The 14692-nt window shown below is 41.7% G+C and overlaps 1 protein-coding gene across 1 annotated transcript in view; it reads right to left on the bottom strand.

Moving 5' to 3' along the window:
• Positions 1 to 12734: 12734 nt before the first annotated feature.
• Positions 12735 to 14692, bottom strand: part of LOC130167050 (endonuclease V-like) — a 63713-nt gene continuing 61755 nt past the window's right edge. Inside the window, exon 9 of the mRNA XM_056373009.1 lies at positions 12735 to 13116. The gene's annotated coding sequence lies outside the window, so the exon portion shown is untranslated. The remainder of the gene's footprint in view (positions 13117 to 14692) is intronic.

Consider the following 14692-nt stretch of genomic DNA (forward strand, 5'->3'; position numbering starts at 1 on the left):
GACACTGAGCTGAAGCCAAGAGTCGGAGCCTGAAGGGGAGAGAGAACAGGCGATGTTTGATATTAATATTCCTGAGCAGATTTCTACTGGAGGGGAATCTGTGCAGGATTGGATCAATCAGTTTTCCCAGCGGAGGGAAAAAAGAAAAAGCACATGTAGAGGACAAAAGTTAGGAATGTACTGCAGTCGATTTGGATGTGTGTTGTATGTGAGGGGAAAGAAGAGACAGAAGTGCTGCAGTGTGTGTGAGTGTGTGTGTGTGTGTGTGTGTGTGTGTGTGTGAGGGAGGGACAGAAACACTGCAGGATGTGTATGCATACAGTGTGTATGTGTGTGTGCGTGCATGTGTGTGTGTGTGTGTGTGTGTGTGTACCTGCTTAAGTGCCTGTGAGATGTGGAACAGAAGGAAAACGTATGTGTTTGTGTATGAAAGAGCAGGAGGGTGTACCTGCAGGGGTTGTCAGGCCGGGCCAGAGCTCGAGCTACAGCATGTGTATGTGTGTGTGTGTGTGTGTTGGTGGGTGTGTGAGAATTTGTGTTTAAATGCTCCAGTTCCAGCTTAATTGGCCCAAATCTGCCAGTCAGTGACACCGGTTCCTCGCCCCTCCATGTGGCCTCCTGGGAGAGAAGGAACATAAGTGACACATTAAGCTAGTACCCTTTCTCTCTCTCTCTCTCTCTCTCTCTCACACACACACACACACACACGTGCACACACACACAAACACCTGCCCACTCACCCTACCTGCATCTGGGAATACTGCCAACGGATGTACAAAGTAATTAGGTCAACTGTAAACTGTTTAATGCATATTCACAGGTATACAGTAAACACACGTACACACACACCTTCATGATATAACCTGAATGCATTTTGAAATCTGTTGTTTGACTGTATGAGTTTTACTTGATGGAGGTCAGAGGACCAAAACTTCATTGAACGTGAGAACAAATGATCGACGGAGTGCAGGATTCTTTGGTTTCTTCACAATCCTTTGGGTTTTTTTTCCTACACACCTGTCAGTAAGACTTAATGCATGCCAGATTATTACCTGCATAGACTGAAAACAAACAGTATATAAATACAATTCAAATCATTTGTGCATGCATAAACACACACATATAAACACCCACACATTATAACACACAATAGAAAGTATTGCCCACAAGTCTTAAAAGGTTATTCAGAGAATTTAGAATTGAACATCCATAAAGTTTGGGGCTTAATTAAAGAAAGATATCAGCATTTTTGCAGTTTCCTTGCATGACACACTGTGCGAGATCTTGGTCCTCTCTGTATCAGATTGTGCCATTAATAAGTGGTGAATTGCAACACCACAAATAAAGAAAAGAAAACACAATATCTACTTGTGATAACTTGCTTGTGTGCTGTTCTCATATTTTAACAAGTTTAAAAGTCTGTGAAGCTAAAATCAGCTAAATGCTAACATCAGCATCCAAACATGCTTACAATTGCAATGCTAACATGCTAATGTCCTGCAGGTGTAATGTTTGCCATGTTCACTGTTTTAGAGTGCTAACATTAGCTAATTGAAACTAACTGTTCTGTACTAATGTTAGTACAGCAGATGTTTATGGGAATGTCTTTAGCTTTGAAGGTATTTGGTCATAAAACAAAGTACTGGATGAATTGAAATTGTGAGTGCTGGATGAAAAGTCAAGAAATCACAAGTCTTCCTGAAGGGAACATGAATGTCTCCACAAAATTCAAAATCCATTTAACAGTTAAACATTTCACTAAAAAACCAACATGAGGTTGACTTTTGTCAACCAATAAAAAGTTGAGAGATCACCAGAGTCATTAGGGTTCATCACATGGGGACCACGTTTGTACAAAATCTTAATGAAACAGTTACCTAAATATTTCAGTCTGGACTAAAGTGGTAAACCAAATGACCAGCCGACAGTGGCACCCCTGGAGCCACACTGCAAGAATGGCTAATGTTACAAAACAAAAAAATAAGTAAATAAGCTTTGGTTGTATCCTAAATTTCTGACACTGACATTATTTTGAAACAGGCTGTCTCTGGTTTCCAAAGCTCGAATTCAGCCAGTGGTCGTGTCTAGCAATGTATTCTAGGATTGCATTTGGATTGACAACAGAAGATTTCAACCACTTTCTCTTACAAATGCCACTCGAGGTTTGGGACAGCTGAAAAACCTAACAACATGTGAATGCTGTGGAAAAAGAAAGGTCATATCGGTACAGCAGAGAATAACCATCTGGACTGAGCTCCACAAAATCTGGGTCCTACATTTCCCATGATGACTTAATGGCTTCTCACACTTAAATCCTCCCTGCTTATTTAACAGCCATGTCTTAACACCATGGCCCCAGTCTGTAAGGCTGATGACATCATCAGGGTTAATTTCTCAGAAGTCAAGCTCTAATATAAATCCAGTTTGGGCATCTAAACTGGTGCAGCATTAAACCCTGCGGCCACATGAGATGTAAAAGCAGTAGATGTAGATTTGCAAAAGCAGATAAAACTCTAAATCAGTATTTAAATGGTCATGCAGAGCCAACAATTAGGGAATTGAAAGCAAAATCTCAGCCGCTGAATGAGCTTTGCTAAAAGTCTGAGTGCATACGAGCAAGTTAAATCAAGACAGCAAGGGCCAAGAGAGCTAGCTAGCACGCCGCTGCCGTAATAATGCTTCGCTAAAGCCCTCATGGTAATAACCAACACAATGCTGCTCATTAGTCGTGACAACTGTTTGGTTCAATATGATTCATCTCTGCATAAAGCCTCACTGGCAAGGATATTGTTTTGAGTGTTGCTACTGCAGCAAAAAACATTACATAATATAACATATAAATAAGTTGGAATTACATAAGCGAGCACAGAGCAACTTTTTCTTGGATCAGCGGCTGGGGACTGAGAACTGGCAGATGATGGAGGGAAACAGACAGAAAGAAGGGAATCAAAGCGATGATTCAGCAACTGAGTGAAAGCCAAACAGAAGCCATGTGGCTGCGAAGCTCACGATGACAAGGCAGAGAGAGAAAAGACTTTCAAGGCAACAAGGAGGAGAGGACCCGGGTTCACCTTCGATAGATGAGGTTGGTGCTGAGAGACTGATAGAACACAAGAGCACAGAAAACTAGGAGAAACGCAGAGATGAGGAAGTGGGAGAAAAGAGCAGAGTCAAAGACGGAGAATACAGGAGAAGATAATGCACACTCAAATGTTTCTGATGTCCTGTTTTCACCTGTTCATACTATTCTGTAAACATGACTGCGGCTTGCATGTGGATGACAAGTTGACACAGGCAGAGAGAGGAAACCAATCAGTCTTGTGATGGAAAGGGAAATGATTAGAGGAATTTTATTTTAGGTTTCCTGCATTCCCTTACTGCTTTACAGCACATCACTGTAGCGATATAGGGTGAATCGTTTGCAAGAAGCTTGTGTCATATTTTTTTTCCAGCACCTTTTTTAAAGCATTTCACAGCGATCACCTCATATTCCACTGTTCTAACCATAAAGAAAAGCATAGCAATTTTAAGATAAATGTGTACATCACATTAGACATTCTGCCTTTTGTCAATATATCCCATGAAAGGACCAAAACAACAATGAATTGATCCTAAACAAGTGTTGTTTAAGTACTAACAAGACTGATATATCTTATTCCTCTGTGCCATAGAGCTCCATTGTTGTCCGTAACTATTAAAAAGTCATCAGTGAGTCACTCTGTCGCACTGGGAGACATATTCTTGAACATGTGCATTGTAGTTTAAGTCGATCCCACATACACCATCCTTTTGCCATAAATACTCACTTGACCATCAAATGTGTATTAATCCGCATCTGAAAATAGTCCCAACAAATTCACTGTTTACTCTTCAGGCTAGTCTGAAACCAAGTGCAGAACATATAGACCCAATTATTTATGAGCAGGTTGGTATTAGAGGCAGGGAATGAGCGGAGCGGAATGGATGGCTTGAGGGGATGTGGGGCTGAGAGACGAGGAGCAAGGGCAGAGGCAGGCAGCAGGAGGTCAGGGGGTAAGGAGGGGGGCTTGAGCTGGGGAGCAGAGCTGAGCAGGTCGGGGTCTTTACACAGGGGGAGCGGGGCAGAGTGAGTCCAGAGATTGGGGAGGAAGACTGGATCCAGGCAGCGATTCAGGCAGTGGAGGCAGGAGTCAGACCAGGGAATGGTGCAGGAAGAGGAAGACAAGTAGACTACACTACTACTACACTAGAGAACTGCTGAATAACTAACAGCTGGAAGGTGACTGACTGTGTCTACGATCTGAAAAAGGGAGAGGGAGGGAGGCCAACCAGGGGGGAGTGGTGGGCCCGACACTGGTTTTAACACACATCTCTCGATGCGACTTAGACACATCATCAGTGATGTAACCTGGGGTCATTGGGTATTTCGGGTCTTTTCAACATCAAACACCCTCACCCAGGCTCCAGCTTGTGTCTAAGTAGCTTATGTGGTCCACGGATCGCCCCGTTTGATCCACAGTCATCTTGATGCCTTCTCTGCGGCATCAGTGATGTTCTTGATGGCTCTCCTGCTGTGCAGTCCCTTGACACCCAACATCTTGAGAGTTCTGTAGAGTGACGGGCCTGTGAAGCCTTTGCATCCGACCCCGATGGCGTTGCATCGGGTCCTCTACCCCCTGCTTCTGCATTCGCTTGCCAGCTCCTCATACTTGGCGATCTTCCTCTCAAAGTCCTCCTCCATCCGGTCTTCCCAGGGGACGGTCAACTCCAGCAGGACCACTGCTTCGTTGTCTCTGACACCAGAACCATGTCTGGCCTAAGCGTGGTCACTGCGATGGTGTCTGGGAATCTGAGCTGTCGGCCTTGGTCGATCTTCAGCTGCCGGTCCAATGCTTATACCAGAAGCCCCCTCGACTTGACTTGGGTGCTGTTGTGGCTTTGACAAAGGTGATGGTGTGCCTTGCTAGTTGTTATGCCTGCTGGTGGAGATCCCTGCACTGACGATCTCTGCTGTGGCCTGCAGCACCTGGTTATGGCGCCAGGATTAACGTTTACTAAAAATTACAGCGTCTGGCTGTGTAAGGAAATCCTTAATCCCCTTTTTGAAAATTAAGCTATACATTTTGAAGATTTATGTCTTTAATAGGAACCTGTGGGCTCAGGGCTGAATACGACATAGAGAAGTGAGAAAGGCACTAGGAAGCGGACTAACTTGCTTTTGGTTCAAATATTTATGCTGGAGATCAGGTGTGTGTGGTAATTTAGAGGGAGGAGAAGGACCTGAAAAGTCTTTGCAGACCAGTGTTTTTCAAGTTCGACAGGTCTGTCTGCTCACTATCACAGTAACATAAATGCAGGACACAGGAGATCTCCCACTCAGCATGACTCTGATTGTTCTTGATCAGCACATTAGTACTGTACATCATGTCAAATTGAGTTTTTTTTTTTTTTAAATGTGAAAGGTTTGAAGTCACAAAAGTGATTTTAAAAATAGTTTTATTTGTGGTAAGTATTCAGATCAGGGGCAGACTTAAACAATTATTAATTTAATTATAACTCCACCCTAGACCCCCTTCACACAAACTAATAATTTTGTAGGCTAACCCTATATGCTGATGTATGTCTAAATATAAAAAAAAATATGTTCAATTCTAAATATTATTTTTTTTAAACCATTTTAGCAGTTAGATGTTATCAAAGGAGAAAGTGGAGGCTTCATGTGTGCTATATAATCATAGCAGAAACCCCATGTTGGCTGTAATTATGTCGATAAGTTAGCAGAACATTAGGTGATGGGTAGTATTTTTCCAGTGCTCCCTCTCTCTTAATCAGAACAAGGATAAACAGCAATCACTCGACTGTTTGCTGGTAACAAGTCTTCCCTTTTCAGACCGCTCATCAACAGTGGATGATTATTATTATTGATGGCCATTATCAAAGGCAAACGGCAAGCAGCAACGGTGCGGGCACACACTGCGTGGTGCAGCAGTTCAGGCAGCCGTCAAACACGGGTGAGGTGATACAAAAGGTCCATGAACTCATTCCTGCTCGTTATCTTATCGATAAGATGACTGTTCATGGTGCAGGCCAAAACAGACCTCAGGCCTCGGGGAGATGTCCACCTTTCCACCTCTGGTTCAGATTAAAAGGGACTGGAATCATAAAAATGAGCTGAAACATCCAGTCTTGCTGTAGTTGTCCTTTGGGGGAAAATGGAAATGTTTTGATGCTGTGCTGAATATGACCTCATGAACTGGACACAGCTCCACATGGGGTAAAGGACAAGCAATTCCCTGTCAGTTTATCCCAGTACCCCTTACCAATTACTGCCCTGAAGTCCCAAGGAAAGACAACTTGAGCCCCACACACACTGCAAAAATCCCTCGCCTCCCTCCAACCACACACAGGTAGCTCACAGACTCATTAAAATCCCTTTCTTTGGTCCTCTCTCATGTGTACATCTCCCCTAAGAGACCTCTGAGAATCTCTTCCCCCGTCTATTTTCTACTTAACTGGGCCTCAGACTGACCGTCACATGGATGACCATGCACAGAACTCTACATATGAAAAGTGTTCACCACCAGTTCAGACACATTTGTCATGTACTCTCTTGGCAGTGAAAATGTAGTATGCAGCTGAATGCACTCTTTTGGAGGAATGAGCACGATCACTGAGAAAGAGAAACTGTATTAAAAAGTAATGTGTGTAATAAGAAACCAAGAGAAAAACAAGTGAAGGGCAGGTTTAAATATTAAACTTGGCCAAAAATACTCTGAATTTAGGATTTCATTGACCAAGAAAATCCTGCCCTTCACTAATGCCCCCAAAAATTAGCATCTATGATGTCTTTTTTCACTTTTTAATGTGATGAGTTTGACTTGTGCTTTGTCTGCTGTGAAAAAGACCTGTTGAATCAAGGTTTAACTTTAAGATTGATCTCACAAGAAAAACAACAGCAATTGTGGCTTAAATTAAACCCGCATATAGTATATGTTTACCTGAAGAACTTCTTGCATACATGTGAATTATGACCGTTGTCTGTGGTTCCCTTGTAATGAGCACTTGTAAATGACAGATTTAGGTTTTTGGATTTTTTGTAAATTTGCTATTTTTTTCAATTAGAGTTTATTGAGTTTAGATTGATGGGCAACAATTTACAACACAATAAAGTGAGGAGGTCTGAATGTTTTCTCAAGCCACTAGTTGGTTGAGGTTAGGGAAATGTTTAATAAACGATGGTTAAGATATGATTACAGTTAGGTAACTGTAGTTCTTGGTAAAGGTTGGTTAATAATTGTGGTTATGGACACAGAAAGGTTAATGTGAATTGCATTGTTTGTGACAGGATACAAACAATCAAGGAGCTATTTGTAAGTTTTGCTACATAGCCAACATTGGCATTAACAGCTGTTTACTTACCAGTCAAGAAGATACGTTGCAAGTTCAGCATCAGACTTCATTCTTATACTCACAAAAAGCTGTCTCCACAGGTGGAAAGCAGTTGTTTTGCCTCTTCTATCACTTTTACTGAAGTTAGCATGCTAAACAGTTAGCCCCAGTCTCCTGTCACTTTCTGACACTGCAGCGTCCAGTCTGCCCTGAAAAAGTAAGGCTACACAGAGGGCGTATTATAATCACTTGTATTTTAAACACAACAATGGCTGAAGCTCTTGACAAGCGATCATCATCATCACCTGCTCCCACCACGAAATCTTGTTCGGCAGCAGAGAAAACGAACAAATAGCCCCCTCAAACTCAGATGAACTCAGGTCCATCGACCATTCTGACCTCTATTCCCCTAGCTTGACGACATAAAGGCCACACTTCTTCCCTCCTTAGTGTGTAATGTTGGCATTGGCAAATCATGAGGTGTATGTAATAGATGTAATTTCTAGTAAAACTGGGCAGGTCAGACAATACTCTCCTCCCAAAAGGCATCACAGGGCAATTTCAAATGACGAGGACTTTGATTGATGAATAAGTGATTAATCATAAAAATACAGGTGGTATTCCCAAATTCCAGTTCTGCTTGATCATCCTTGAAGTATCACTCTGTTGAAGGTGAAGGAGGAGACCACCAGGAGGCGGGCAAGGAGAGGACAGAGTCGGCCCGATGGAGATGGAGCTCCTGCTCAAAACAGATTTTCCTACAAGGACTCCTGCATGATACTTTGGGGGATTGTGAACTGCTGCTAGCACATACACTAATACATATATTAGTGTGTGTTTGCATATTCACCTGTACTTGAGCACACAGTGTCCTAATGCATAAATTAGTGTAACCTTCAGTCAAGTAGGCACAAAGGGAGGCGGTGTGTTCGCTCTGCTGATCTTCTGTGCAGCTCTGTATGACGTGATTTCTGTCCTTACCCCTTTAATCTCCAGCCAGCTGAACACCACCACGAGGCCCAGGTATACCATAGCTGTTCCAGGAGGGAGACACAGACAGACAGTTAATATTTCATGTCTGCAGAGATTTTCAGCTCACGAAGAGCTGGGGACCACATGAAACACTGTTTGATGGTCAAACCAAGTGATGAGAAATCAACTGGATGAAACCCTCAGGATAAAAGGGACTGAAAGCACTTTATCTCTTCTTTCTCTTGGAAGTCATTCATCTGAGAGAATTGGAGATCGTTTTGGACCACAGAAAAAGCAAAGTGTAAATCCCTGTGATTCTGTGCAACCAAGCATTAGCAGGTCTGCTTAGATACTCACCAACATACGAAGGATGCTGTGTTTGTGTGTTTGATATAAAACATATTAAACATATTAATCCCATCTGCTGCATAATATATGTTTCACATTGTGCAAAAGAGAAGTACAGACCTGAGACTCGGGCTTGAGTTAAATTTCAATCACAAAAATGAGGACTTGAAACTTGACTGGGACTTGACTGCTTGGAGACCTGACTTGTCTGAGCTTAGGCTTCCTAAGGACTTGACATAATAGCAAAAACATCAAGCTTGGAACAAGGCCAGCCTGACCTACATATCCACACTGCTTGAATATTAAACTATTAGGCCGTTTGTATGCTGAAAGAGCTTTTCATAGCTATGTAAACCGCACCATAAACACACTTTTGAAAGGAAAATGTTCTAATACTGCAGGATTTGATAGCCATTATTCAGTTTTAAAAAATTGCATGTTGACTTGATATTGAATGACTTAAGACTCGACTTGGACTAGCCTCATATGACTTGGCACCCCATTTGTCTTGAATGACTTGAACATGACACGACTTTCAAATTACTTCAGACTTGACTTGGACTAACTTCAAATGATCTGAGACTTGCTTGGACTTGTCTTGAACAGCCTGATGGTATAAATTGACTTGTGACTTGACTTGGGCTTGTTTTGAATTAATTTAGACCTGAACCAGTGTCGACTGACTTAGGACTTGACTTGAACTTGTGTTGACTGATGTGAGACGTGACATGAACTGATGTTATTTGAATTTAGATATGACAGTGACTCAACTTGAACATAGCTTTAGTGCTAAATCATTCTAATCCTTCTTGATATATTTTTAATGGTTTAGAATCCTCATGAACAGCAAATATGGAAGAAAAATCAAACTGCAGACATAAAAGCGAGTGTCAGTGGCTCTGATATTTTTTAAAGTAAACAAATCAAAATATCAAAAAAGATTTTTTTTTTTTTGATTAACTAGAAGGCAAGAGGCAGTAAAACATATGACCCTTGCTTTGACAATGAAACATCCATTTGGATCAATAATTAAAAGGTCTTCTCCACCCTAAATTACTCAAGTATAAAAGAAAAGCTATCTGTGAATATTCCCTTGTTGCGTTGGTGTTGTGCAGTTGAGGACAGATAGACAATATTCATGAACTAGCTAACCACTAACCACTAAATAACTATTGCTGCATCTCAATTTGCATTCTTCCATAGTCACACTTGCTATTTTGAGACCGTAAGTACCCGGATGGTGAACTCAAAACAGGGGAAAAAATTAAGTGTAAAACGATGGACACTTCTCACACCCAACAGCTGCCATCTTAGCCACGTATCGGAGAGGGAGGGACCGTCAACATATTTTCAAATTTGAGAAAAATGCGACCGAGGAATGGGAGGACACATCATCTGCACTGATGGTGGCTTTTGGAGCAACACTGCGCTGTCGAAATTCACGCACTACACCAGTATACTGTGTACAGGTGTACTAGTACACTGTTTACACAGAATACTGGCACACACAGTGTACTACATGTAGTGTACTGACTGACCTATCCGATTTGAGACACAGTTTGTTTTCTAAGGGACACCAGAGTTCATTCTGGGAAATGTAAGAAATCACAGACTGACGCAGAAATAGATGAGACAAGTTAGTACACAAAGAAAGTGAATTGCAAAATTGATTACAAAATACCTTCAGTGATTCACCGCTCTGGAGGATTTCTTTTCAGCTTACCACGTCTCTACATGACTGCTGTTTCTCAGACAAAATTCCTCAGCCTTCTGCCGACGCCTTTGCAGACTCAGGAGCTTGTCGACTTCAATCAAAAGAGAACTGAACACTTTGCTCTTCTCTTTACTGACTGCCACAGCACTCACCACTGTCTTGCTCACCGACCTTTGGCTTTGATGCAGTTCAGCTGAGAGGAACGTCTCAAGGACAGCCATGCTTTAGGGCATCTTCTCATTAGTCCTGGTCAGAACGTCAAGAGTTTGAATGATTCATTTCTTAAGTTTTTCTGTGATTCTTGTTTCAGGCTTTCACAGCTGGTTTTTCCTCACAACGTGGGGGTGGGATACAGGGAGCAGATGCCACTGCTCCCCACCTTTTAGACATGTATTGTGCCTCACTGCACTGTTTTCTACACTTTATACTCTTGGTCTTCTTTCATGCTCTCCTTTCTCTTTGCCTTGGTCGGCTTCAGTGCCTCTCCCAATAACAATCAGTTTGTTTTGTATTTAAATATGTAACTTAATGAAGAGGACCCTTAAGAAGCAACGATGATTTAGTAAAAATTAAGTTTAGGCTTCTGAAGATTTAGAATTATTTTGTATCGTTGACGATAACTTTTGCTAATTTAATTCACTGTTATAGAATTAATAAATATCATATCTGTGTTTTCAACTCCAAAAGCCAACAACTAAAACTCTAACCTTTGATTCTAGTTGTATAAAACGTATTTCACAGTAAGTTAGAGCGATCAGGGCACAGCCGTAAAATACAACAGTGGAAATGATCAGCCACTAAAGTAAAAAAAAAAAAAAATCACTTTTTTCAACACCAAATGAAATGTGGGGAAAAAGACAAGAAGATATAAGGAGGTCATAGTTGATGGTGAGCCAAAACAAGCCAGGTTTTCTTCAAACAGAACAGGGGAGAGAACGGAGAAGACAAATGCTGCTGAGAGAACAGTGGCAGGGCTGTCAGAGGAGGAACAGCAGGATCGCTGCCCTCTGTCAGAGTCTACAGGGTCTAAATAACGAAAAAGCAAAGATGTCCACCCAAGTTTCAACTGCTCAGGGCCTTTGAAACTGAGTGAGTGAGAGGGGTGATGGAAGAGAAGATAGAGGGATTGCAGATGGGAAAACTGTGGAGTAAAGAGAGCAAACTGCAGAGCAGGAAGCTGTCAAATTCTTTCTCTGAGTGTCAGGTCCTCACAGACCACAGAGGTACATAATTAAAGCAGAGATCCAACTGAAAGGTCTAATGAAGAGGTAATGTATGATGATGTAAAACCCTGTAGAATTAATTCTACTTAATGATTAGATTTTTAGGAATAGTTATGAATAGTGCAGAAGTGTTCATGGTGGTTGCAGTTAGAAATGTGAGGAGGTAGGACGTGGAGATGGGAACTGACTTGCAACTTCAATGTGTATAAGGTTTTATATCAAAAACAGGATATGACCTAGAAAATTTTGACAATCCAACTTGAAAAAATTTGTTTCCATGGGATTGTAAAAATCTTGCACAGTGGAAAAAGAAAGATTTGGGTTCACCTGACCTTGAAGTTGCAACTGTTAGCATGTCTGGCTAACTTGCTTTGTAGCAACTGAGTATTACTTTCAAGATCAAGACTACACTAGTTTGTGGGATTATATGATGGTTATGTTGATGATTTTTTGATTACAAGTTTTGGGTGTGTGTTTTAGCAGAGGGGCCTTTAATATACTCAATATAAAAAATGTCTAACTGCTGCGGTAATGTTAAACATTTAAGGTGCTAAGAGGTTTCCCTAATCCCTGATCACATCAGGGATAACTTGATCGAGTATTCTAGTTTCCACTTAGCATCAGTCACCGAGCATCTTGCGTGATTTCTGCACACTGATGGAGTGAGCACGTGATGACCTGCACTCTTTCCTCACAATCTGTCCATACTGTATCTACAGCACTTTAGTCCTATACTCTGTACATCGCTCTGACGTGGGCTCAGTCTGCGGTCTCCACCAGCTGATCCTCTGACCCCTACTGCTGATCAATACTGCCCCATCTGACCACTTCTATTCCTGGCCACCATCCCTGCAGAGTCAGCCCCCTTCCCCCCTGCCCTTCTTTTCCGTTCGCCTCGCTGGGACCAGCCTGGCACAGCGGTGCCCTCTGCCAACTCTGACTCATTTAAAGAGAGACGCTCAGTGACCACACATTGTACACAAGGCCTGGGTATGTTTTTGTGTTACAGTGTTTGCTGTTCCCACACGCAGCCATATGGGAAGAGCTCACAGTATAATTCAACATAAAGCAAAATTCACACACCTCACAGAAATTAACAGAAGACATGATCAGGGACATTTATGATTTATTTACAAAGCTCCCAGTGTAAAAAGCTGAGTGACCCAAAATGTAATGAGAACAGCATATAAAAAGAGCCAGTCTGACCCATATCCAGTTTAAATATGGGGCGAGTGCATAAAAAGATACAGTCAGTCTGATGGTGTCTTCTTGGCCCAGACTAAAACAGCTGTGCTTTTAAAAGCACATGAAAGTTACTGCACTTTTTCTCTCTCACTCACTCACTCCAACACACACACACACACACACACACACACACACACACACACACACCACACACACACACACACACACAGATGAAAGAGTTTTAGGAGTCTCCTGTAGTTGCTGGTGTTTGAGGGTTTTCAGGTCCTTTCTGGCATCATTTGCAACCTGAAACAAGAGAGGAGGAGACAAAGAACAAACCTCTTATTGCAATAAAAATAGCACAACACCTATATTGCTGCGTCACCACTTTTCAAACATGAAAAACAAAAACATTGCAAAGCTTTATAGCATTTAAGTCAGAGTCCTTTAGCATTCAGCAGCTGCTCTCAGCTCAAATTGCTAAAATCCCCGCAGATACATGAAGTCCAGCCTGAGTTGGGTATTTATCAGGCATCTCACAGTCACTCCTAGTAATTGCGTTGAAAGTTAACCTAGGACTAACAACACTCTTACCCCAGAGGGTTATTTATGAAGCGTCCTACACTTTCTGTTGGCAAGGAGAAGGACGACTCCTCTGAGAGAGTGTGACATCTCTCTTTTACAAAACTCACAGCGGCAAAGTAGAAATTAAGTTTTATGATAATAAGACAATAAGATAATGAGCACAACTTTATTATGTGTAGGTTTTACATGTTTAGGCAAATAACTTGGTTATAGATACGAAAATATGAAGCCAGTATAATCACATGGGGGCTATTTTTAAGTTTTCTCTGCCGCCGAATGTGGTTTCTTGCTGGAAGCGGGTGGTGGTGATTGTCACTTGACAAGAGCTTTGACCATTATTGCGTTTACAAGACAAGGGGGTTATAATACATCTGCTGAGCAGCGCTACGTCTTCAGGGCAGATCGGAGGCTACAGTGAGTCACTATTGGAAAGTAACGAGACGGGTTGGAGCTAGCTGTTTAGTATGCTAACTGCAGTAGAAGAAAAGACATCATAGAGACAAGAGTTAACATTGGTGTTCCTTTCCACCACTGGAGACAGCTCTTGGTGAGTGAGACATGCATTACACAGACACATGTTGAAAATCTTCTGTATGCTGTGGTGCACAACTCCATGAAGAACACTTCTCCTCCAATCCCCCTATCAGCTACACCCCTTCTTAACTGTCTGCCCGACATGTACATCAGTACTAGCTTTTTATTTTTGTCTGTAGTCACATAGTCCTGGGGAATACACCATAACAATATAAAAATATATTTTATAGTGCATATTAGCCTGAGCTATTATTTGAAAGAGCCTAAATAAAAAATAATAAGATATAATACCTTATAAAAACATTTTACCTGCTGTAATTGAGTTGAGACATGAGTCATTATGCAGCTGACATCCAGCCAGGGGGACATGATTGTGTTCAAATAAGTTTTAGTCTCCTGTCCTTCGCCCTGCACATTATCTTTATGACGCGTATAGGCACAAAGTTTTATTTATTGCTGCCAAAACTGTGGCTCTGACTCATCACTGTTGCAAACCTGCATTTTCCCTGTTGTGTAACGTCGTGAGGACATGCAGGGACAGCATTTGTTATCCTGACACAAGGTCAGTCTCAAATATTATTCCGTTCATGTAAAAATGATCGTTCAATAAGCTTATTGTCATCAAGCTATCTCAGAACATCTGTCCTCTCATTGAATCTCTCTTCAAGCTCCTGGCATCTCTTTACAGGAACATTTGTAATAATCACTTCTCGACTTCTGGCACATTCCTACATATCAGCAGAGGTAAGAGTAATTTTCGAAA

This window comes from Seriola aureovittata, chromosome 3 (assembly GCF_021018895.1).
Source record: "Seriola aureovittata isolate HTS-2021-v1 ecotype China chromosome 3, ASM2101889v1, whole genome shotgun sequence".
NCBI lineage: Eukaryota > Metazoa > Chordata > Actinopteri > Carangiformes > Carangidae > Seriola > Seriola aureovittata.